Source organism: Drosophila willistoni (assembly GCF_018902025.1).
Source record: "Drosophila willistoni isolate 14030-0811.24 chromosome 2L unlocalized genomic scaffold, UCI_dwil_1.1 Seg139, whole genome shotgun sequence".
Lineage (NCBI taxonomy): Eukaryota > Metazoa > Arthropoda > Insecta > Diptera > Drosophilidae > Drosophila > Drosophila willistoni.
The window spans coordinates 451,446-477,793 of NW_025814046.1; the positions used below are offsets into that span (position 1 = coordinate 451,446).

At 33.8% G+C, this 26,348-nt stretch overlaps 1 protein-coding gene and 2 long non-coding RNA genes across 7 annotated transcripts in view; 1 reads left to right on the forward strand and 2 right to left on the reverse strand.

Moving 5' to 3' along the window:
* The window catches only part of LOC6638331 (protein king tubby), a 35,025-nt gene that overhangs the window by 6,843 nt on the left and 1,834 nt on the right, over positions 1–26,348 (reverse strand). The gene's annotated exons all lie outside the window — the stretch shown is intronic.
* LOC124459799 lies at positions 13,739–18,713 on the reverse strand. 2 transcript variants are annotated; one of them, XR_006953810.1, is made up of 2 exons: positions 18,442–18,713; positions 13,739–14,427 (listed from the first exon to the last, which is right to left on the reverse strand). It is a non-coding gene; the product is annotated as an uncharacterized LOC124459799 (long non-coding RNA). The 2 variants fall into 2 exon arrangements; XR_006953811.1 differs by lacking the exon at positions 18,442–18,713 and adding an exon at positions 14,506–14,807.
* Positions 18,763–20,500, forward strand: LOC111518779. Of its 4 annotated transcripts, none has more exons than XR_006953809.1 (6): positions 18,763–18,777; positions 18,882–18,953; positions 19,040–19,163; positions 19,294–19,642; positions 19,707–19,964; positions 20,038–20,500. It is a non-coding gene; the product is annotated as an uncharacterized LOC111518779 (long non-coding RNA). The 4 variants fall into 4 exon arrangements; XR_006953808.1 differs by lacking the exon at positions 18,763–18,777 and adding an exon at positions 18,793–18,807; XR_006953807.1 differs by lacking the exon at positions 18,763–18,777 and having other exon boundaries at positions 18,862–18,953.

Here is a 26,348-nt window from a genome sequence, read left to right on the forward strand (position 1 = left end):
CGTTCAATATGTTTTTCTGTCTTTTTATTTCATTATGTTTTGCAACGCTGAATAAAATTCAATTTTTCAGAAACAAACGATCGTAAGAACAGATTTTGGAAACTAAAGCTTTAAAGATCAATAAATGGAACTTGCTTTTTATTTATTTGATTTTTATTCAATGAATTCAATTGATCTCAGCTGCATCAGTTTGGTTTAAAGTTAACGACTACGTTCAACGAAAATTTAAATTAGGGCCAGAAATGAATAGTTAAAAAGCCAAACTTTAGATCGTTCAGTTAAAGGGCACAAAATATACAAAAATATAACTAAATCTTTAATTTCAAGTGAAAAACTTTTAAATTTGAGTCATTATCATAAAGTTATTTAGACTAAAGATAGTAAAACTGACTTGCTAAACAAACTACCATAGAGCTAATAAAACAATTTTCATTACTGAAAATTACCTCCTCTGAACTAAAACTCAGAAAACATGCTATAATGTTTTGAAGGACGTTTTGAAGGAAATGAGCTAAACTTAGCTTAAGCTTGATCAATATCAATGCTCTCGGCAAACAATAAGTCATAATTTTCATTCTTGTAATATGAAATCTTTTCTCTTGCATTTATTTTCCTTTAATGGTATGTCAAAAAGGCTGAGCCCTTTGTATATTATTTACAATTTCCTTTGTTTTTCAAGTATGTCAGATCTAATCTTCTATTACAGAGAGGCATTTGTTTCATGTACATTCTTTCTGCTTAAAACCTAATCAGTTTCTAGAAATTAACATTAAACTCGCCCATTAGAGAGACTGAGACAATGTTTTTTTTTTGCTTAGGCCGTTCATTTTAATTTTATGATAAAATTTGCATATACATAATTAGAGGGCGTTGCAGTTGGGATACTAAAAAACAGAACATAAAACGTTTCTACATTAAGATTAGATAGTGAAGACGACTCTAAGATACCTTGCTTAATAAAAACGGCTTTTAAGTGAATTAAATGAATTTAATGTTTCATCATTACTTAAGAGTTAACTATGGACCTCAAAAGGAAAGAATACGAGTCCCTGAGTCATTTCATACTAAACTCTTCAACATTTAAGTAGATGAAATGTTTTAACAATAAAACAGTTCAAAAATATTATTGAAAAATATTCAAAATTAGTATGTAACTAATTTATGTAACTAATTTAAACTAGGGTGAAATCGACTTTAATGTTATCCAAAGACTAGTTTTGCATCAAGCAAGTCCTTGGAGGTTTCAAATGCTGGAAAGTATGCAACAAACAGTCTATTAATTGAAATAATGAATACTTTCCCAGACCCTTGCATACTTCAAGGGACAAAGTTCTATGGAAATATTAAGCCCATATTTAAAACAAATTTATTCAATTAAATTATATATAGGAAAAAGCCTTTTTCAATGTTTTTAGTGTAGTGGGAATTAATAGCATTAATTTAAAACTAATAATTTTTAAATGTTAATTTAATTTTTTGTCAATTTCAATTTAAATAACTTTATTTAGGTCAGACTCATTTGTATTGTCTAATATGCCCCATAGTTTTTTTTTTTTAAACAGGGTCCGAGGTTGTTTATAAGCATAAGGAAACAGTATAACTTTCTTTTGGCAACATTAAAACCTTAGCCATTATCTGTTGATGGCTCTTCCTCTTACCACATAATATGCCCTTTAACCCAGCCTTTAATGGGTATAAAAAAAAACACATCGCCAACATATGTGGCATACTTTTAGGGGTCGCGTAATAAAATGATTACTCATACGCACACCCACAAAACAAAAACGAGGAAATTTGAGTAAAGTCAGCAGCAGCAGCAGCAACAAACAACCACAATAACAAGTACAAGATGAAAAAAAGAATGTATTGTAAATGAGACCCCTTCCACCTTCCCCCAAAACACTCTATTCTCCACACATTCTCCTTTACTTTTTAACAGCTAAATCCAGAGGAAGTACGATGCAAAGAGAGGCAACATCATGAAGGGTATAAGGTATTAAAGTCACGTATTACAGCGGATTAAGGCCACAAAAAAAAAGTCGAAAAGAAAGGAAGGAAAAAAAATTGCCGATGGGGAGACCAAAGTGTAAATCCACTTAATATTAGAATTTAAATAGAATTTGACAAATGTTTTACCCCAGAAAAGCAGTCAAAGCCGCCACGACAAGACTATTAAAGCTCACATAAAATCATATGGCCGTTGGCTTGGAAAAGGACTCACCAATTTTCAGCATGGTCAACATTAACTAAAATGGATGAGCGACAGACTGAGGGAAAAGAAAGAAAGAAAGAGAGAGATAGATAGAGAGAGAGAGAGAGAGAGAGAGAGAGAGAGAGCGAGAGAAGAGATGGCTAACATATTGGAATCTTGCTTGTGGCTTCATAGAAACTATTATGGGTCCTTCGCCTTTGACATCATCATCAACGCCATTCCCAACTTCCTATCGTTTCCTTCGTCGACCCTTCGTGCGTGTTTTTGGTGTTGTTGATTTTCGGTCATATTGACATTCATTTATGTCCCTCGCTTCATTAAGCCATAAGCCATGACCATAGACGTGAACGTGTCATGTTCACTTTGTTCCCTTTTGCCGACTAGTCAGAGAGAGCACACAAAACAAAAAAAAAACACATACCAAAAAGGTGACCCTAAGATTACATGAGATTCTCAGTAGGATAAGGCCATAATAAACCAAAAAAAGCCCTCAACTATTTGTAGAAAAACGAAAATTGTTTAACAGTCACAAAATGGACTGGGAATGGGTTAAGGATTAACTATGAGCAAATTGTGTGTGTGTATGTGTGTGTGAAAAATTGATTAGTTATGTTATTTTGTAGATAAGAGATGTCTTTCATATTGAAAGAGTTGATGGATTTTTAGTGTAGTAAATGTCATTATCTAACTAAGGGATAATGAAGACCTTATTTCGAGTGACAACTGTTTTGACTTTCCCAAAGAGATAATTGGAAATTCGAATGTTTATGGAGTCCAGATAGACAGAAGTATATATTTTCTTAATTTCCTTTCAGAAGAAAGTGATTTATTGGTTTTCTATTACAAGAGAAATAAATAAATATATACCTATAAATATCTCGAATTAAATTTTGTGAAAAAGGACTGCATTTATTGTGTGTTTTTATCTAAAACTACCTAAAAACAATAACATAAGTTGCCACGAAAATGTAACGCATTTACATTGATTTGCTAGTCAAATTTGGAAAAAATTCTATCCGAATTTGCAAATGAGAATCTTATTGGTTAGTAATGTGCAACTCATATTAAAATTGTAATTTATTGATGATATGAGATAATGAGAAAACAAATCATCATAAGAAGCAACATCTGCATTATGTATTGATACCATTTACTTGGGATAAAGTTTTAGCTTTAAACTTATAAACTCTCATTAACACAAAGCTGTGAAATTCAATGACATGATACTCAATGGAAAGCTAAGTAGAACGTGTCCCATCTCAGAAATTGGCAAATTATGTAAATCTCTACAGAGTACTCAAAGAAAGGGCATTAAGCTCCTTGAACAAAAGAACAAAGTCATTAACGTGACCATTTTGAGAAATGAAACACAGCAACTAATGGAAAATTATGTCTACACGGAAAAAAGCATTTAAAAATGGCAATCGGCTTAAACGAACGACAAAAAGGAAACTTTTTTGGCCTAAAGACCAACTCAGATTTAAAAAGTCGATGTCAATGCATTTCCAAGAACTAAATGGAATTCAAATGATGCCAAAAATAGTGCCAACAAATTTAATAGAATTTCATCTTGTTGAAATGGCATACAATCAAGGGAAATCATAAATGAAATTTAAATAAAACTAACCTTAACATGCAATGTAATTTCCTTGGGCGAATTTTTTGGTTTTTGCTGGCAATTAAACTTTTATATAGTTTTTTCACCAAATGAATTTTGCCTCTCTCATGTGGAAATGAATTCAATTTCCGGTTTCTGGTTGGCGATAACAATTTTTGCTCTCTACCAACTATTGAACACTGACATGTTTAGACTTCAAGGCAAGAAGGGAGAAAGATCTAGGTATCAAGGAAAATGAAATGGAAGGAGAAAGAAAAAAAAGTAATGGAAACCAGAAATGGAAACAATTTTTCCTCTTACTAGTCATTTGCGGTTATCCTGCATATTGCCATGCTCCATACTTATTTCCATCTGTAGCAAAAATGACAGAAAGAAGAAAAATTTTTGCGGCAACTGGTGAAAGTTTACTTTTTCTCGCTCTGGTTTTCTCTTCAATTTTTGCCCTTTTTTCTTATTTTATAGAAGGAGAGGAAATTCCTTTAATACTTGCAAAAGTTTTTGCGGCAAGTAACCAACATGCAATATATACATACATACATAGTTGACATTGCCCCGAAAAAAGTAAGAAAAAAAAAAATAAGAATGAGGACGAAGAAAGCAAGAACAAAACCCACTTAGTCGGTGATGTTGTTGAGACTGAAACCCAAACAGATCCTCAGGCGGAAATTAGTTAGGTAGACTTTAAGTGTTGCAATTCCAATAACAAAAAGGCATAACAACAAAAGCCAAATAAACAAAAACCCAAGAAACGACATTGACTGCGGCACTAACCAGCACCCCGCATCGCCCTCTCCTACACTGGCAGAGAGGGGCTCTTTCCACACAATTCTCAAATGTTTCTCAGTATGCTGTTTGTGCGTGTGAGTGCCTGAAAGTATGCAGTGAAATGTGACGAGTGGCAAGTGACTGAGCAGCAGCAGCATGTGTGACGAAGAGAAATAGAAAACAATCGCGCGACATAAATCCAAAGTCCTTTTTTCTCTCCCTCCCCCCCCCATATAGTACAGTGGGCCAGAGATTAGTGGAAAATCCATGCAAATACCTTGGGTCCTATTAAACGGGAGCGGTTTTCATTGTATATGAGGGTAATCTTAAAATTGTTATTATACTGCTGAGTTAAAATGTGATTTGGAAAAACGATTTGTGATCCAGGTGGTACAATAAAAGCCATTTCTTTTTCAAAGGTATACAATAGACCGTCAATTAATTTACTTTTTGAAAACTAGAACAGAACTTAGAAAATAATACATACATGGAAAATAATGAAAAAAAAAAAAAAAAATTGTTGAAATGGCAGGTCAACTATTTTATTTTTTCAAAAACGACATTAATATAACCAAATTAATAAAAAAAATTGAGTTCTCATGGAACACGTTTATCCATATGTATGCTGAAAATTTGAAAATATCTTTAGAAAGAATTGTTAAACCTATTTTTTGTGTTTTTCTATGCTTATGTTTTGTGTAAGTATATACAAATTGGTTATTAACCTTATTTTTAACGGTAATGTCTTTACTTTGTTAAAATACATACAAACATTTTGAAGATTCCCTCAAAAAATTTTGCCATTTCGAAAAGTTAGAAAAGGAGATTATATGTATATGGAAAAAATATAAGATTACGGAACATTTTAAAGACCATATCAGAATACTTTTCAAATTAAACAGAAACCCACTATTTGAGTACAATTCGAATGATGCCTTTTAAATTGAACTTTATCTTTAAATCGATTGCCAATAATTTCATAACGAATACGCAGCTTAAACTTCCTTGATTTGCCCTTCTTTCCCTGAAGGTAGGCTTTTCTTTTTGCAGCCGGCCGTTGGTATTTATGTGCTTTACACTTTGTCCATTGCAATCTTCAATCAACATGAACCCACAGTAGTCGCTTTTGCTTTTAACAAAGCGTATGAAGAGCCAAAGTAATATAGCCTCAGGCGAATCGCCGGCCTTTGTGCGATGTCAGAGAAAGATAGGGAAACAGAAAGCAAGTAAGTGGAGGAGAAAATGGGGAGTGAGTGGGAGTGGGAGTGGTAATGTCAGGGGCCCCTGAGAATCTGACTCGTTAGCACTTTGGCAGCAGCAGCGGTAACCACCGAACAGGAGGAGTTGACGTTATGTGTGTTTCCTGCCTCGTCGAGTCGAGTTCTCCGTACAAAGGTCAAATCAGTTTCAACTGTTTCAACCATCGGTTGTGGCATGGCATATCCCTTTTGGTCTGGTCTGGTCTGTCCTGGTCTCCTTTTTGCCTACTTCGAAATCGGAGGCCAGAATATGCTTGGCCCACTTGTTTGCGTTGAGCAAACACGAAAGAGTTGTGCCAGGTGCCAGGTCCTAGATGGCAGGTGCCGACGAGTAAATTGTTGTTGCTGCTGTTGTTGTTGTTATTCTTGTTGTTCCTGTTGCCTGGGTTTCATTGTTCCAACGGCAGGAATATTGATATTGCTGCTGTTGTCCTGTTTTTGTTGCATGTTTCTCATAGCTGAAGGCGACATAGCAGAATGGCCCCCAAGGCGCTGCCATTCCAAATATTAATGGACTATGTTTGAACAAGTTTCGCGGTGTGTGTGTGTGTATGTGTATGTGTGTGTGTGGGAGCCATGAACATATATTTATGCTACATTTTGACCAGATGCACATGCTCCACTTTCATGTTGCTCGAGAACATCATCCTGAAGCTCTGTGAAATTTTCTGATGATTGCTAATTAAATAAAGCCACCACCTAAAGGATGCAATGAATACAAAGTGCGCTGAGATTGAATTTCCAACAGAGCTTAATGGGAAAATGCTAAAAATAGCAACTTATATAAATACATATTTAAAGCTTTGATTCGTCTACCATGTAGATGGAGATTATTAAAGAATAGTCTCGGATATTAAATCAGGTGTAGATTGTAAGCTGTTTATCCTTTTTTTCTGCACTTGCTTTTAATTTGCATGTAGTTTCAACTCTGAAGTGCTGGCTAATCGTTATGATCTTAAAGTCATTAGCAAGATCAACTGATAAGTGATTTTTAAAGTTTTCAGCGACCTTTTTAGTCTATTAAACGAAGACCAGACTAGACTAGCTATTAGATAACAAAAAAGTCTTAACTCCTTAAAATTATCGTTTTCGTTTGAACTTTATGATTTTGAGTTTGAGGTCAATTTAAGAAAGGAAAATGTTTCCTTTCCCACAATAACTTTTAACATTTGTTTTTCTGATTTTAACTTTTTAGAGTATGAAAACTACTTTATATACATTCTAATAGAAGTCTTAACTTCTTAATTGGCTTTAGAGAAATTTGGATTTCATAAGTTTACAATAATTGGTTGGCCTTAGTTTGGTGCTTTTTAATTTATTTCCATTAAATTTAAATCAAACAGATAACAAATCAATTGAACACTCATAAGCTTTCATAGGGTTCTTGTCACCCTATCTTTGTCGGGGCCCGGGCAGATAGTTTCATCATCACGAATGTTTTGGCTCAAGGCGAGGTTTCTACCAAATCCACACCTGTTATGCCATTGAAAGTAATCACATGATTCTCATCTATGTGTAGACATTGCCCAAAGCAGCTTCTTAACTTATCAACGATAATTATATGTCTATGAAATCATTTCAAACAGTCACAAAGAGAAATATTTCAATTAGACATAAGTGTTCTTGAATTAATTTAACATTTATTTAGCAGTTTCGTAGATTAGGATAACCGAATGAGAACTTCAACTGTTGATTAGATATTTGAATGTTGATTGTAATTATTGTGATTGTTATAATTAGGAAATTACAAGTGGCTACTAATTTATAAGGTCGTAAACTTAAGGTACGAATTACAAATGCCTTGACTATAGACTAAATTACTTTATTTGGAAATTTTAGTTGTTCTTCAAACTAGTTAAATTAGGTGAATTAGTTTTATTACGTGACATTAGTCAATAAGTTTATGAATAGTTAACCTAACTAAACATAAGATTTTAACGAATTATTATTATTTTTTAAGTTTTGAAACCAGCGATTAGTATAAAAGTGGTAATCAACCGAATATAGCTTGCCATGATATGAACGCATTCAAAATCACTTTCTTTAATCCCTCAAAAAAGCAAAGCAAATCATGTTTATGCATTATGATTTTAATATGCTCAATTCCCCAATGGTTGCCACCTGAATATTACCTTATTTATAACACTCATTGTTTCACATTATTTACACACAAAAACACACACTTTTAACCCCCTAACACCGGGGATCCTTTCCCCCTTAATTTAAAGTTATGTTAGCGCATGTGAAATTTCTCTTGGGATACCAAAGGCCAACACACGCCCATCCACACATTTTGTGGTTAATAAAATATTTCAAAAAAGAGGAAAATTCACAAAATTAGTTGAATTCAGTGTCCTTCTGTGAACCAAAAACAGAAAGAACTAAAAAATGCAATATAATAAATAAAATTGCTAAAATGCATAGAAATCCTCGTGTAAATAAATAAATGCCTAGCTAAAACTTGTGTTGAACCATTTTGTGAAAAATTTTTTTTTATTTCGAGTACAAAACTAAAGAAAGAAAACAATGGCAGCAACAGCTGGCACTTTGGGTTGGTAAATATTTTCTTTATTTTGCTTTTGAATGGAAAGAGAGAAAACTTTATCCAAGCAACTTTAAACTAGCCATGAAAGAAATAAAAGTTTTTTCGGACAAGTATTTTAATTAATGCCTCGGTAAAAATAATAATAATAAATAATTCTTCACGGCAAAAAGAGAAAAACCTGTTCTGAATTACCTGGCTGCAAAAATTCGTAGAAATTCTTAGGCATTTTTTTTTTGGCTCTTTCATTCAAGGCCTTTTGAATGAAATTGCAGTCATCGTTGCGTTTTAAAGTAGTACGAAAATTGCTGCAGTTTAAGGACTTGCCGCATTAAGAGCACACACACACACACATGCACATTGAGTGGGTGGGAAACATACTTGGGTGTGTCTGTGTGTGTGTGTGTGTTTGTGATTGCAACTTCCAACAATCCTTGCTGGCATTCTTCATTTTATCATGCTATTGGCAAGAGTTTTTTTCTGATGCTCTCCTCCCAAAAAAATGGAAATATCTTACCCCAAATCCAAGCATCCACACATGACTTTCTTTTACAGTTTTCTCCCTCTCTTTATACATAAATTTCTCTATCTCTATGTGTGTTATTCCAACATATTTATTCGCTACTTAGGAAATATTACGTTTTTTTCTTTCTGCTGCCATAAAAAAAGCCAACCAAATCTGCTCAATCCCAAAAGAAAATAACAAAAAGGGGTGGAAAATTCTCTGGGGTAAAGTTTTTGCAACTTGCTGACTTGAAGAGGTGAGAAAATTTGTTGAAAAATCCTAGCTTAAGGTAAGGAAAATTGGCGTTGATATAACAAGAACGTTGACAATCTCAGGAAAAAGAAATAGTTGTGACTTTAATACAAAAATTCTGACTTAAATAAAGATGCTCAAAACTAACCCAAAAGGTATATATATGTATTAATATGTGGGATGTCATTTATCCTTGTCTGCAGAAGTCCTTTTAATTTTTTATTTCTTAATTAAATTTTTGCTTTTTACTATCACACATATGAAACAGATGTCATCTGCAGTTCAATATGTATTTTTGGCCATGGTCATTATCCTTTCTGCCAAATAAATTCTCTGAAATATTATGTGGGTTTGGTTTTTTTTTTTTGGTCTCTTCTTTTCTCCTGACCTGACCTAATCGGCTTTTGGGGCCAAAAGCTTTGCAATTTGTTACATTTTATTTCGGGGAGGTAGTAAACTGTTGAAAAGAGTTTTCTTTCTGTCGAATTTCCGGACATTTTTTGGTTCATACGAATGTGAAGGGTAGAAAGCTGCTTTTGGCATAGTACGGCCAATTGGGTTTACATTTTAATATAAAATGCTTTCGTTACAACTTTGATTGTGGTAAACTGCTAAAGAAGAGAGAGAGAGGGGAAGAGAAGAGTGAGGGAAAGAGAGGAAGAAAGGCACGGCAATGTGCATTGGCATGTGAATGAGACCCTTTAACGATACTCAGTGTAAGCAATAAGGCACAAGGGAATCGAATTTCAGGAAGTTTTTATCTGTCTGTCCAACTTTCTGTATGTATGTGTGACTGTGGGTGTGTGTGTGTGTGTGTATCCTGCCTGTCATCGACTACATGAAACGATTGAATATTTATGCAGCCTGTGACAGGACGAGCAACAATTGAAGACCCTTCTAAGGCCCCCAAGAGTGACATTTGGTTAATTTACATGCAATTATCTTAGGTTTAGGGATGAGCGGAAGGACGTTTGCTATTTCGTGCTTAAATGCTTTTGGCCCTAAAACAAAATAAAAAAAGGGACGGCTGAAAATCAATCTATATATTAAACCTAATCTATAAAAGAGAAGATAGATTAAGATAGAGACAAATTGTTCTGTGGGGAATTATGCAGATAGTAGAGAGTTTTGAAAGTCATTTTAAACAACTGAGAGCTGAATTTTACTATACATATATTTACTTTTAAAAATAAAGATTTATACTGTGGGTTTGAGTTTTTGGGAACTTGGTCTTATATTTTAAAAAATATGAAGTTGACTCTTAATGCAGAATGGATGGAACAATTTGTTTAATTTGGAGTCTTTTAAAATCATTTAAATGTTTAATATACGAATTTTTTAAAGTATGTAAACCCACTCTATTAAAAGGCTTATAATGAACAATTTTTTGACATTTTAAAATATAATCTACCCAATCAATAGGAAACCTCAGATTCCTCTGGGGAAACTCTTTTTGGTTGAATTGCCACAAACAACACAAAGCATATTTTTGAGAATTCGGTTTTTACCGTGATTTGTAGAGAATAAATAGAATATGTTTTTATGAAGGAAAATAGAATGAAACAATGAACAAGGAAATAGACAGAAAAATTAAAGATTTAATGGTATTGAAGGCGTACAAAGAGTTGATACATTAAATAATCTACAGCTTGCCATAGTATATATATATTTTTTTGAAAGTTAACTAAGTGATTTATATAAATGAGCAAAAATTCTAAATATTCTCTATACAGCCCATTGCAACATTCATTATTAGATGTAAAGAAAAAATTGTCCAAGCAAATTATGCAAAACATCAATGATAAATCACAACATATGATTAGTATAAAGAAAATACTAACAATAAGTAATTATAAAGATTTCAAATGCAATCTTATTCTGAAGTTTTAAGTTGTTTGTTTTCATCACTCTCAATGATAAAAACGATTTCTATCCTTTTTACCCTGAATGTAAATAGGATGTGGATTAACCATTGAGATACCCAAATGAACCCATAAAGGGGCTCTCTCTCCTATTAATATATCTGTTGCTCATGTGTGAATAAGATAAGCTCATATTTAGCTAATAGAAATATCTATTAAGAACAAAGAACATAGAAAAACTTGCTAATCAAATCACTTCTTCTACATATTTGAATATAAATATGAACTAATAAAGATTAAATTATAATGAATTATAATGTAAGTTTCTTTTATTGAGCCATTATGTTGAGTAAAATATACAAAGAGAGTAAGCAAGCAAAGAAGTCATAATAAGGATAACGTCCTGCGCCCAAGCGCAAATAAAACTAAAGAATAAAAGGTGTTAAACGAAGCTCCGTCATTAGACTTCATATATGCCAGCTCTCATCTCTAATCGACCGTGTCCCTTGTGCATAGTTGTGGCTTTTGGGCATTGGCCATTTAAGTTGATTTGGTCAATTGTTATTTAATTAGTACACGAAAGCGGATGAAATCCCATTGCATGAAATTGTATTTGCATTTATGAACATTCAGATTAACTTGTCTCTGCCTTAACTGCGTCTGTCCCCCTCGCTTTTCCTTTCTCTCAACATTTCTCTTTGGGTGACTGCAGCTGGTGCCTTGTACTAGCTGTTGCTTAACTTTTCTATAGCATACTTTTCAGGGTTTCAGTGTTAAGGACTCTGAATGATAGTGTGAGTATGAAAAGTTTTTCTTTTGCTATATAATCCTTTTCCTTCTCCTCCTCCTTCTGCTCCTGCTTCACCATTTTATCTTCAAGGAGACAGCCTCAGACCAAGTTGCATTGAAAGTTGTCTTTCTGTGTATCTGTGTCTGTGTGGGTGCGCGGCATTCATTGAGTGACGAGAACAGTTTTTGAATTTAAATCCAGACAGTAATTATTTTAACAACATCAACTGACATCTGACTGAAATGCAATGTTGTTACTACTAGTGATTATATGTGCCATATATATACATATGTGTGTGTGTACGTCCATAAGTTGATTCATTAGTAGTTAGTTGTTGCTGCCTTAAAACGTGACAAGTTTCTGATATGAACTAATTAGTTCGACAAGTTTGCAAAAGAAAAAAAACATGGATATAAACTTTATAGCCATGGATGATAATGTTCACCCAAATAAGTATTTATTTAAAATTAAACTCAAAGCTTTGAAATCCATATAAAAATAGAGAAATATATGTATACATAATTCTATAGAATTTCATATCCTGCTAAGTTTGCCTCATTTGCATTCGTTTGAGACATTTCTTGTCTACTTAGATAATGAAACGAATGTGTCAAGTGAATTTTCTCATAAATCATACAGGTGGTAATCAAAGACGGATCAGGAATGATGTGAGAAAGGATGGAAAATTGCCCACTGAAGTATGCCATAAGAAATGTTTTTAAAAATTATAAAGTACATTTAGTTTTGTACCATAATTGCATTCATGTTGACTCCAAAAACTGATTAGTCTTCAAAAAATGAATTTTTGGTTTGGCTATTGCATACTTTTGTGGGGTAAATTTGTTTCATTTCGTTTCCTCAGATCCGCCACTGGTGGCAATCAAGTATATATAGATAAATCAGGTGGCAAAAAAAGGGTTAATGTGATTGATGTGCTCAAGGATGTGCTTACCAAAAGAAATTAAGCACTCCCTTTCTCCCCCCTCCGCAACCCTCTCTTTACCTTCTACTGTCTAGCACACACTCAGTCATATGCAAATATGGACACAGGACATCAACACAACAACAACAGCAAGGATAACATTTTTGCCGTCGCCTTGGCACACTAAAACGTCATAAGGCAAAAGTTTTATCAATAAAAAACTTCTTAAATTTGTTGTTGCTGCTGACTGCAGCACATCATGCAAGTGCCAGTGCCAAGATAGAGGGCAAGTTTTGGAAGGGGGCGGTGCGGGGCGGCACAGGGAACATTTCCTTGACGCGTTGTCATGGCATTTGTTGGCTGTAAATGTTTGTTGTTCTCATTGTTTTTTTCTTCTTCTTTTTTTTTTGTTGTTATCGACATTAAAATGGAATTCAATATGCAATTGCATTTGCAGAGCAAGGTGCAAAGGGAATAGGGCGTGGATTGGAGGGGGTGTGGCAAAGGATAAGCATAACAATGCGCGAACATGGCCATCTGTGTGAATGATTCAATGTGCATGTGTGTGGGCGAGTCCCTCTGCGCTATCACATTTTTTTCTTCTTTTATTTTGAAATTGTTTCCAATCGACAATTGTGTGTCCTTGATAACTGAATGAGGTGGAAACCTAGTTTCTCTTTCATTTACCCGCACCTCAATAAAGGAATCCCTTAAAGGCACAAAATTCGATTAAAACATGCAAATGCAAGGGAGGGGGGATACCCTATTGAACAGATAAAGGAATAGGGATTAAGGACAGTAAGATCATAGCGGTCATTGACCCTGATCAAGGGTATTGTAAACTTAACAGACCAAAAATCTATACATATATTATAAACACAAGGGAAACCTCTGAGATTTCTTCTAAAAACTCTTTAACTTGTTGTTCTCACTCTAAGAATTCATATAGCAAATATTTTCCTTTATTTATACACCTTTTTTCATATAAAGTATAAAATATATTGGCATGTATTTGCTCAATTCAAAATTTTTAATGATTTAGTATGTATTTACATCTCGAAAGAAATTTCAGGGCTCAGAGACTAAATTACATTAAATTCGGCTGTAGTTAAGCATTAAACACAATGAACTTATTAAATAAATTTATTAATTATGGTTGCGATTTTGCAGAACATCCCCGGAACAAGATATCATTGCTAACAACTCTGAGGGTCGGTATTACGGCATCACCTTTTACACTCGGAGTAGAAGCAGTTGAAGCAATGGAATTCAGCCTAAATGACGATTGATCGAAGGATCCATCTGGGTTATTTATGACTGCTGATTTTAACGTGGAACGTGTATTGATCCGGTTAGTATTTATGTTTTTTATATTACTTTGGGCTTTGGGCCTAGTTCCACAAATGCTTGCTGCCTTTTGCCGTACCGGATTATTTGCCAATTGTTGGGCATATGGGGTCACATTGACTGCAGTGTTCTCTGAGGGGCGTGAATAAACAATACGACTCCGTTGATCATTCGGCAGGGGCTGCGCTCGTACCACCGGTTTGGGAAAGTCTTTTGGATCATCAAAAGTCTCCAACAAACATTGATAAACTTTCTGGGAGAACATTAGTCTCTGCCGGGGATTCATTCTTTGCATCTCAAAGCGTATGATTTCGGCAAACAATAAGTAACTATCCCCGTCTGCCATGGTTGTGCTTTAATAAATAAATAATTAATTAGCTTACTTAGCTTTATTCATAAATTTGTTGTAAGTGGAATACCTAAATACACACCTTAAGAAAAAACAAATCGGAACACGTTTTTTAAGAACAAAGTTAAAGAGTTGCCACACAGATTATTAAAATTCTAGCGCTGTACAACAGTTTTTTGGTAGACACAGTTGGCAGCACTATTAATTTAATATGGCAACTCTGTTCCGCACACATGTTGCTTAATACTAGCACAGAATTTTGAAATAAAAGTATTTACATTTTGAGGACAACAAAATTGTTTTTCTTTCAAGTGGGAAATTAATATAACTAATTCTTGATTTTTATAAAGAAAAACCATTTATATTAATTTTTTTAGGTTTATGTAAAAAAAAAAACTAATTTTAAGCAGCTCTAGATTACTGACAATTATTTTAAACGAAAAATAATTTGCTTTGACTTAATTTGAAATCTCACCTATGATAATTATTTTATTATTTGATTTATTTTTTTAAATATAAAAACAACAGTTAATGCCCTTTAAAAATTAAACATAAGTGTTCAAAGCGACACGGGAACATTCATATCTTATATAGTGGTATAATTAAGTCAAATTCAAAATACCATTAACTAAAAGCATATGTCATTGAAGGTAAAATGATTAATTACGATTGATAAGATATAAGCGAGCTAATGAACAAATGGAAACGAATGAAAGAAAAATAGTTGCTAAACAAATGTCAATGGTTAAACAAATGATGTAGATTAAAGAATGAAATAAAATAAGTTGTACTTGAAGGTGGTGGTTAACGGGGGGCGGGGCGAGACTAAAACAACATTTCAGTGTCAAAAAGGAATGCGAGGCATAAATCAATAACATATACATACACAACTGTAAAGGAGAAAGGATAAAACCGTGAGGCAAGTGTACCTAAAGGCTCGTGGGGGGAGGGCGGTTGAGAGTCAGGTGGAGAAAGGTTAGAGAGGGTGAGGTAGGGAAAGGTTGTTAGTCTAACGATAAACAAAGCTAAGCCAACAATAACAACAACTAGGACATGCATGAATGGCCAAACAAACGAATGAACGACAAGTGAATGCCTGAATGAATGCCGAGGACAAAGTTGTGGTTTCTCCTACCTAGGCAGTGGTACTATTAGTCCTTCTCTTCCTAGAACTATATGTGCGATTCGTTTTTCTACATACGCGTGTCAATTTATGAGCTTCACCTCACAGCCCTTACCAGTGCCTTACTCTGTTGTAATTAAGTTAAAATTTAAGCACTTTTGCCTTGACCATTCATCGATTTTAAGTACTACGATTCGGGTTATGATTTCGTATTTCTTATTTTCAGGGCAATTAAACAAGGATATAACCTACTATAAATTCCTTCAAGCATGAGACAAAAACCTTAATATAATGGCTTATTTTAATATATATTGCGCATACATCAAGTTGTCGCCGCCTCCCCAAAAATAAGGAACAACAACTTACCATCAAGGCAACTGTCTGTACTTTGCTTTATTACAAAATCACCTTACTGTTGCCGCTTCCTGTCATGCACTTTCAGTAAGTTGTTTCTGCCCGTTCTCCTTCGTCTTCTTTGGCTGTCAGTGTTTGTAAAGTGGACAGAGGGAGAGAGAGAGACTACCAAAGGAAGATATAAAGGAGCAGGAGCCATCTGCCATCATCTGCCGCCATCGTTCGCTGAGATTTGCGCACTTTTACTCGCTCATCTCCAACTCATCTTGCGATTTTCACTGAATTTTCTTTTCATTTTCTGTGTCATTTGTGTGTGTGTGTGTCTGTGTTGCATTAAAATGAATGAAATTGTCCCAGAGCAAAATGTTGAATTGAGAGAACCAAAGAAAGTCCAGAAAGATTATGGCTTCCCCAGATTTATGACACTTTTTTCTTACAAAAATAACAGGTTTTCCTTTTTTTTTCTTATTTTGAATTGCCAGTTAACTTTCAACTTGTTGACTCTTCCAAGAGACACACACACACACGAAAAAATATTCATTTGCATTTGCATTTAAATGATGACAAATGAAATGAAATTCAATTTAGATGCTGCCTCTGCTGTTTGTCATATCTTTTACAATATTTATGTGGGCATAACAAATGCCCCAAGGTAAACACTAAAAATACTTTTTACTTCCTACTTACATACATATATTTCAATTTTCAATGTTGTCAACTGCAAATGGTTTCACTTCAAATAGTACCTTAGGCCAAAGTGTTTTTACCTTATTAATCCAACTTTCTTTTTGGTCACTTGTTTTGCTTTAAGTGGCCACTCCCACTCTAACACCCACAACCACCCGCTCCTTTATATCCATTCAGAAGTTGTAAGCTAATTAAATGTTCATTATACGCCACGTTGCCCATGAAGTGCTCTAATTAGGAATTAAATTAAAAAGAGGAAATATGAAAAAGCCATAAAAAATGTTGTCAGACCATAAAAAGAAAAAAAAAATAAATATACATATATTTTTCTTTTTGGTTTTCATTGCTGCAATTCAATGCTTTACACTGGCAATTAAATTGACCATTTAGCCAAGTCAAGTTAAAAGAATTGTAAGCAATAAAAAAAAGGAAAAAAAAAACGAAACAAACGAAATTTCGATTTATTCAAGCGTAAAGAAGATAAAGTAAAGCGAAAGATTTTAAACGATTTAGCAAATCGAAACGATAAACTAAGCATAAACTAAATTCAAATTCCAATTCGATTAAGCAAATGACGTAGTTTATTTCTTTTTTAGCTTTTTCTTGTGCTTCTCCTTAAATTGAAAACTTCTAGAAGAATCTTTATAATGTTTAAGAAATAATAGAAAAGAAATTGAATAAATATAAACCTTTATAATACAAATCAAAGTTCTGACTCATTCAGTATATTTATCAGTAAATTTTACAAGGTTAATTAAAACTTGCCTGAAGAAATAATTTAATATGCCATTCAGTTGAGGTTCAAATTCTTTGTGAGTTCATTTTAAACAAAGCAAATCCTTTAAATGCCTTTGATTGAAAGTCAAAGGAAGAAGCATTTTCTGTCGCTTTGTAAATATTTAATTTTATATCAACTTTCTTTGATTTATGTATGCAAATTGTCAAAACCAAAGTGAGACATTTCAGACAAACAACAAAAGGCTCATTGTTTGTGGGGGATGGCGAGGCTTTAGGGGCTGTTAAGAATATTGCCCATCATAAAAATCAAAAGCATGACAATAAAACATTTATTGCCGCCGACTTTTTGGCGCTTAAGCCCAGAAAATGTCATCCACTCGTGAAATCGTCTAGGCTAGGCCACAAGTGTTTTTTTTTTTTGTTTTGTTTTGTAAATGAAAAATCATAAAAAAAAGGGGCGAAATCATTGGACAACTGTCAGTGTCGTCAGCCTCGGGCTGGGTATCGTGGTTGTCTGTCTGCATTTCGCTCTTTTTTTAAGCTTTTCTTAATTACGCTTTCAGCGTCATTCATGTCCTGGCCAACCTTCTCGGGGGGATATAGCACGAACGACAGCTCAGATGAGCTGCCAACATTTTTAATGGACTTTTTCACAGTAAGCCACAAACGGCACAAAAACAAAACCAAAAACTGTTAAAATGCAATAAATTTTTATAATTTCATTTGAGCTCGGATTTTCCGTTTCCGGGCGAAATCAATTAATTCATAGTCTTAACAAAAACGACTCATTTGCACGTTCCTCTGGCCAATTTGACATGCTTTCTGTTTTGTAGCTCCCACTTTTCAGTTAATGTGATGGCTGGCTTAAGCCTGCTTTTTGCTAATTGCGGTTAACCTTAAAGCGGTTCAGTCGATGTTTTCGCCCTCGTATCCACAACTAGTGCCAACTCGTTGGCCAATTCCCCAGCCTAATTAGTGGTAGTGCACACAAAGACTGTGCGGGTACACAATGGTGCTAAATGTTGGCTAAAACCTGCCTTTTGTTAGCTTTTGGGGTAACAAACATTGGAACTTTTATTGGTAAGAATTCTGCAAACGAACTTTTAAGATACTCACTGGAATTAAACACCAATTTCTAGTTGATTTTAGCTATTTTATCAAATTCAACATTGGGTGGGTAAAAGAAAATATGTCACATGTTTATTTCATTTTGAAAAATATGATCTAATAAGATAATTGGATGAGATGTTAGTCTGGCAGCCCAAAAGCACAGAGTTGCCAGAATTAGCGGACTGTTTAGCGTTATTGAGCTTGAAAGTTCAACACTACAGCACAAACTGGCCACTTTTATGAATTTTCACTTCACTGGCTGTGGTTTTTGGTTAAAATTTATTTCTTTTTTCATATTTTGTCGGGTTTTCTTGTATTGAATCACTGTGGAGTTTAGATTATGTTCGTAAATTCTGTTTCTAAAAAGAAAAAGTAAATAGTATGCATGAAAGAGTAAGACTGAATATTAATCACAGTTACCCTTGCTTTTTTGTGTCACGTGTTAGGTGAAGATAAATCACAATTATTGTTTTTGATTTAGTTGGTGTTTGTGCGTTTGAAAAGATAGACATTTTAAGGTAAGTATTTATTTTAATATTTAAGTCTAAAAAATTTATTTCTAAAAATAAATTAGCAATGCTCAATCATATTGTTAACCTCTCAGGTCTTTTCGACATTTGCTATCTCTAATTACAGTGCTGGAAAGATTGCGAATACGCTTAATTTCTATTGGGGCTATCAGAGAGTTGTTCGCCATTTCCGCCTGTTTCTTTTCGACCGGCTTGAAGGTAAGTTGCTTTTTTCAGAAAATATACAGAAAATAAGTTGATAAAAGTGAATTTGAGACAAAGAAAATTACATTTTACAATTTTGTACGAGTTCTTCATTCAGAGTATGATAATTATTCATATTTTTCAGTTAAGTCGCCTTTTTGCATCCCTGAAAGAAAAAAACGTGAACCATATTTTTCCGAAGTATGTACTTCGAGGTTACGTTCAAAAACAAGATGCCAGAAATTGACCAAAAAATGAATGATTTTTTTAAAAATATGAAAATATTTCGCCGTAATATGCGAAAATTCCAAACACATTTCCGTAAATACGAAGAATTATCTTGGATTGTGCCACCAACCCGTAATCAGGGTCCAAATAATAATACACATTCGGTTAGTAATATGCGAAAATTCCAAAAACATTTCCGTAAATACCAAGAATACTCTGGGATTGTGCCACCAACCCGTAATATGAGTCCAAATAATACACATTCGGTAAGAAACTGCTTATTCATATTCTGGCGATTCAATTTAATTTTCTTCAACCAATTCAATAAAGGTACACATAAAATCGAAAAATACTGATGTGCCAAGTAATAATGGCAACAAAGAACGTTCTCATCGCAGGAAGCGCGATGAAAGCAATTCCATGCGCCAGGAATTTAAGCCAAAGGATCGTATTAAACGCCCGCGCAAATTCAAGGTGCGCCAATAAGATATCGTTTATTTGGTGATACATTAAAATTTCAAAATCTCGACCGTCTAGTAAAGAATTACCCATGACAATGAAGGAAACAAAACCCAAGAGCGTTTCTAGGTATACATATATAATAATATTTTGTTCTACAATCTATTAAACCTTTCTAAACTCTTATTGAACTCCTTTCAAGAAAATTGCGAAAACACGAAAAAAACACCCTTCCAAAAGAAATCTGATGACATGGCTGAACATTATTTCCGACCTAAAAACATTTTACACTTAAATTTTCTTTACACTTTTCATGAATGTTAAACTAACAAGTAACCAAATAATGTTTTTATTTTTCAAAAAAAAAACAAATATTTGTACGATAGTTGTAACAATTTTCAATTAAAATGCATTTCGATCTGGCCTTATTGAAATGCATTTCCACATAAATCTGTACCCACACATAAATATATGTAAATATTTTAATTAGCATTGGTCAGGACAAAAAGAGGAGCAGTCGACACTCTAATGTGTTCCCAATTGTGGCAACAAATTGCATTAATATTAAATCATTCAAATGTTTTATAAATATTTTTTTTTGAGCAAGGTGTGCAAAAGGATCGAATAACCAAAATGAAATAATTATTATTTGAGGCTAGAACCAATGCAAAGTGTTGTATCGTGTCGTGTTCTGCACATTAATGGCTTATAATCTCTTACCAGGACGACCGGTCGGTCACCAAAGGACCCAACAGGACACTGACTAATGGCTTGGGTGATTAGTGGGCAGAAATGGATGTTGATGCATGATATGCGTTTGGTATTGACAATGCGGGCGGGGAGTGGTCAGGGAACCTCAGAAGCCTCCAACTTAATCAGTGATGTGAAAACTGTCAACTGCGGCTTTTGGCAAGTTGAACCGCAATTGAACCAAAAGCGAATGCAATGACATGTCAGTCGACCACACCAAAGCAAACGGAAAGATTTCACATTTTTCTGTCACAATGGTATACAATCTGTTATTTTAATTTTGCCCTCTTTTGCCGAGAACAAAATTTACATTTTAATTATTTGTTTTTAAAAACGTGAAAAGCTTAAAGTCAATGTCAATTACAATTGGCCATATAAGCCAATAAATTAGTCAATTCGCAAAAACAAAAATTGATCGACTAGGTGGTTTTTATACTTAGTAAAAGGTTTCTAACATTTGTCTTTTTCAATTCAACAGTTTAAAGAGGTGAATTTTTTAAGCTTTATTTCGCTAGGGCGGAAAAAATTCTTAAATTAACATAATAATCTTCTTGGAGATGTGATAGATTACAATATTTAATGTATTTTTTTATATCCAAATATCTTATATTTAATGTCCTATTTGGTTGATACTCCTTCAACTTCGGTCATTTAACTTTTTTTTTTTGTAATATCTTCTAATTTGGAAAACAAACATTGATTGGAGAACAGAAGTGAATGGAGTTGGTAATTCAGATAGATATGAATCAAATATATACATATATGTGGTTTCGAATAATATGAATTACAAAGGGTCTCAGCGCTAGGATCAAGGAAGATATATTTTTTACTTGGTTTCCAGTTTTAATCTTTCAATCTTTTTCTTGAAATTAACTAAATATAAATGTATTTTGAATAATATGAGAATTGTTAAAAAGAAAGTTTCAGGTATTTACATCAAATGTACATATGTCTACATCTTCATTTTCGATCAATCATTATCAGATATATACAGATTTGTAACATAGAAAAAAGATATGATGAGAGATATTGACTTCGGTTTTATATTTCTTTATGATATTTTTTAACTGCTAAAAAAAGTCTTGTCTTGCCCAACTTTTAAGTGCATTTCACTCATTTTTAATCTAGATCGTTTTTCTTGGCATCTGGCAGTCTTCCATTTTCTGTAATTAAATATGCAAAAATTATTACACATTTTAATCAAAATAAATTTGGAAAGTTTGCAATCAAAATTAATTGCCTTGCACTTTTTGTTTTTTTGGCCTCCTAAAGATATGAAAATTTGTGCTGCGGTAAGCGTTAGAAGAAAACTTTTTCGCCTAGAAAATAGAACTTGGTGTGTTGGTAACCTCGGGGCCACAATCCCTTGATTGTAATTAATTTGCAAACGCAGTGGCAGTTTAAGTATCAAGTTTGTTGCTTTTGGGTTTTTGGCACTTTCAATGGAATGGAGTTTTGGCTGAAAAACTTTTTGTTTGGGCTTGAAGCAGAAAAAGACTGATAAATTGAATTGAGTTGGCGCAGACCGCACGCAGTTGCAATTAATGAAATCTGCAATTGAAATGGGCCAAAAACTGAAACTCTATCCTTCTCCTTCTCTTCTATCTCCTGCTGTTGGCTGGCACGTTTCCATTGTATAAATTTCAAATTAGAACCGAAATACTAACACATTACATGCCGGGGCAGACTAGACCAGGCCAAGCACACAAACACACACACACACTCTCTCTTGAAACGAATAGAACCAAAGGATATATGAGAAACGATATGGTGAGGAGGTGAGGTGAGGTTATGGTCATGGACTGCATTAGATGAAAAGTCCTTAAACCTTACACAACCGAAAAACCACACAGACACAGACGACGAGTTTGTTTAGTTTTCCAGGGCTTTTGAGTGTTTTTGATGTCCTGATGTTTAGTCAGCAAAAGTTTATCCTTTTGGGTGGGGCGGGAGTGAAATGTGAGATGCAGTCAAAATCATAGGATATCAGCGGTAATCCTCTAGTGTTAAGACCAGTGTAAATCCGTTCGAGAAAAATTCATGACTAAAATGTTCTCTAAATGTAATGCAATTTCCATCCGGTGGACTAATGAGTGTTTACTGAATCATAAAATGAATCAAAAAAAAAAAAAATCAGCTCGCGAATGTTGCGCCACATATTGAATTTCCGCAGTTTGGTGAACCAGAACCAGTTGCTTCTTTTTTTTGTTTGTTTGTTTCGTTTTTTTTTTTGCCTGTTGCCTATAGGGATAAAGGGATTACGGCATCAGCGTGCGCTTAGGTGCCAGCGGATGCAAAAAAAAAAAAGGAAAAAAAAAACGGAACATAAAATGTTAACCATAAATTATGTAAGCTGCGCTCCGCCTGCAATAAGCCAGGTTAAACTCTCAGCTCTTTCAACTGTTGCCGTCAATTAAAGGAAGGGATGAGCTCGGGAGGAATATGCGGGGGTCACAGCTGCCGAGTGTCAGGCTGACATTGATGGCAGCATAAAAAAACGAGACGAGATTGTGTAAAGATGTTGAGATTGAGGAGCATCCACAAAAAAAGTAGACCCCATTGGTTTTCGTTTGAAAACCTATTTGACTAAGCAAAGAAAAAAAAAAAAACAGTCGACAAATAATTCCAATGAGCTACATAAAAAGGCGATAACAATGTTTGATATAAAACAGATTGATATACCCTTACACGGACGGACTTACGAGTCTCTAAAGAAGTTTACGTCCTTTAGCTTTTCCGTGGGTCCTTTAAGGTCACAATTTTTGTTGACCTATGTAGGTTTTTATTTTATGGTAAAAATGTGTCATTTTAGGCGGAAAATGGTCTTGAATATCAACATTTTTTCAGTTTAAAAGGGCAAAATATGGAGAAAGACCCTTCGATGGCCAGCTTATTTGTTCATCCCATTCACTCTTTTTAGTTCAAGATCTGAATTTTTCTTTGAGTGCTTAAAAATTGCATCCCTTTTTAACATCTTTATGCCAACGAATTTAGTTATATGAGTCATATTAGTCAATCATATTAGTTGTGGATAATCCGACTTGATAATGAAGTTTTTGCAGTTTTAGTGTGCAAAATCGTTTTTGAGGAAGGCTGCTTCTTTCAATTCCTAACGCGCGAATACGCCGGATATTTCATTCATTACTCATGCAATATACTAGTATAAATACATACATATGTATGTAGGTATTTGAGTTTATTAATGATATTTCGCATTCGAAACGAAACGACTATAAATTTTTTAACTTTTTGGTTTAACTAAAAATATTAGCTAATGCATTAAAGAGAGCAGATTTATATCGATTTAGTGCTGAGATATAACAACTGATTGGCCCTTGTGCCTTTTTTTTTGGTTTAAAAAAATCTATGATCGAATGAGTCCTTAAAATGAATTAATTCAAGCCTTTTTGAAATTAGAAAATTCTGAAATGAAATGTTTGTGGCATGATATAAAGTCTAAAAGGCAATCGATTAAAAACGAATCAATTTCATTTGTAAAACAGAAACGATAGAATTCCAATTTCAGTAAATTTCTGGGGAAACGAAAAGAAGAGCAAACCTGCTGATAGCGATCTATTATTTGTGCTCTTTTTGCAGAGATGTACTCTTTTTTTTCAGACTATAACTCTGTTTTGGATTAAGAAACTTGTCTACCTTTCTTTCTTTTTATAAGGAAAGTTTTTTCATTCTTATAAAAAATTCTCTTACTTATTAAGAAGAGTATATAAATTTCATTATGTTTAAATCTAACTTCCGGCTTAATCCGTTTTTTTTGCACTATCGATCAATCAATATTTAATGGTCTATTGAAGACTGCTTTCAGTGAATTTCTTGGTCTTTGTCTTCATTAAATATTGACGGCTTTCAGGAGCCAAGAAGTTCACTTTGATGACTCTTGGAAAATTCATTTTGCATTTCCATTTCAATTGTGTGTGTGTTTTGTGCTTTATTTAATGTTGACGTAAGGTCAAGAACCTAAAAGCTGCTAAAGAGTAACAAATAACAGAGTATGTACAGTAAATTTGGGGGGCGTCAAAAAAAAAACCCCCATCAGGAGAAGGCAAATGAGGGGCGGACATACAAAAACAAAACATGAAAAGTCGAAACTAAAACAACACCAAGAAACGATGCGTCATTTCCTCTTAAGTGAAAGGGGAGGGACAGACTAACGTTCTGGATTCGTCCTGGAAATGAAAAGGCCATTTAGGCCAAAGAATCTGCCATTAGTATTATAATATATATACATTTACTCGTATGTATATGTATGATATGTTTTGGGCCATAACTCATGAGTGAAATGTTTGAGCCTGGCAAACAATTGACTGACTTATTGGCATATTTTTTTATTCTCTCTTTTGGTTAATTGCAGTGTCCCCCACAAAACGATCACAAATCGATTTTATTCTGGAACTTTCTGGCGGTTAATGACATTTTTCTATGGGGCTGGCTCATATTTCTATCAACTTGTCTGTCTTTGTATGGGTTTGTGTGTGTTTGTGTGAGTGTGTGTGTGTGCGGGTCTAAGCGTATGTGTTGCCCTTAGTTACACAGGACATCAACAACAATAAGCTTGGACATTTTAAGGGTCGCTCATGACTTTCTTCTTTCCTTTTTGATGGGGTCTTTTCTGTTTTTTATTTTGTTAATCCTTTGTGTATTTTTAGTGGCAACCCAGTTTAGTTTTACGAGTTGATTGCCATAAATTTATGCTCTTAATTTTTGTTGATTTATGCCAAGTGCAAATTGCAGAATTTACGTTTTATTTTAATTGCATTAGACCCATTACACACACACACACACACAACTAAGCACATTGTGTCTGTTTATTTATTGCTGTCAACAAGGATTTATGTCCTTACTTAGCATTAGTCACAATTTATTTTTGGTTGGTACTTCAATTATTTCAATAAAATCCAGTTTGGAGACAATGATAATGGAATTGCAGTTAAAGTCGGTTTGCAACAGTAAATTCATTAAAATTAGATTCGATTCATTGTTGTTACCCTGTAACCATAGAGTTGATAAAGAGTATTTGGCAGTAATCGAAGTCTAGTTAATTAATTTAAACAGTAATATTATTTGTACAGATTCTCGTTCAACATCATCACTTTAAATTTGCAGTAACGTTTCCTTATCGATTAAAACTACACGATTTTTGATATCGATATATTAGACTAAACGATTTTTTAAACTAAAGTATCGATAGTTCAAGGCGATGTTTAAAATATTGACCTTCTAATCAAAGTCGCATCGGCATAGTCAAGTTTTTTAGAGAGTTGAACTCGTTATTTCAGTTCCCCATTTGGTTGTAAGTTCTTTAATGTTTGATTATTAAATTTTTAGAACCAATATGTCTTTAAAATTTATGTTTTTATAAGGTTGAGACTTGAAAAGTTGCGTTATACCTTAAATTTTTCTATACAACTTATCAGTTTTGTATCCATTTTCTTGCTTGTTAATAGTTGGGCTAAAATTTTCGATAAATCAAGTAATCGATGTAACAATTGTACAAATAATCAATATACTTTTTCTAAACATCCCTACTTTAATAAATGCAGTTAAATATGTAGAAAAAAACTCCCAAATTTAGCCTGGTTTATGCCTTAAGAATCATAATTCAAGTATAAAAAATTATCATCTATGATTATATTAAAATGTATTTTATCTATTTCTAATTTCCATTTGTCTATTGTTGTGACAACCATATAGCAAATAAATCGGCTTAATTAGCTAAGAAGGTTCTTATTGACTTTCCCCTAATAT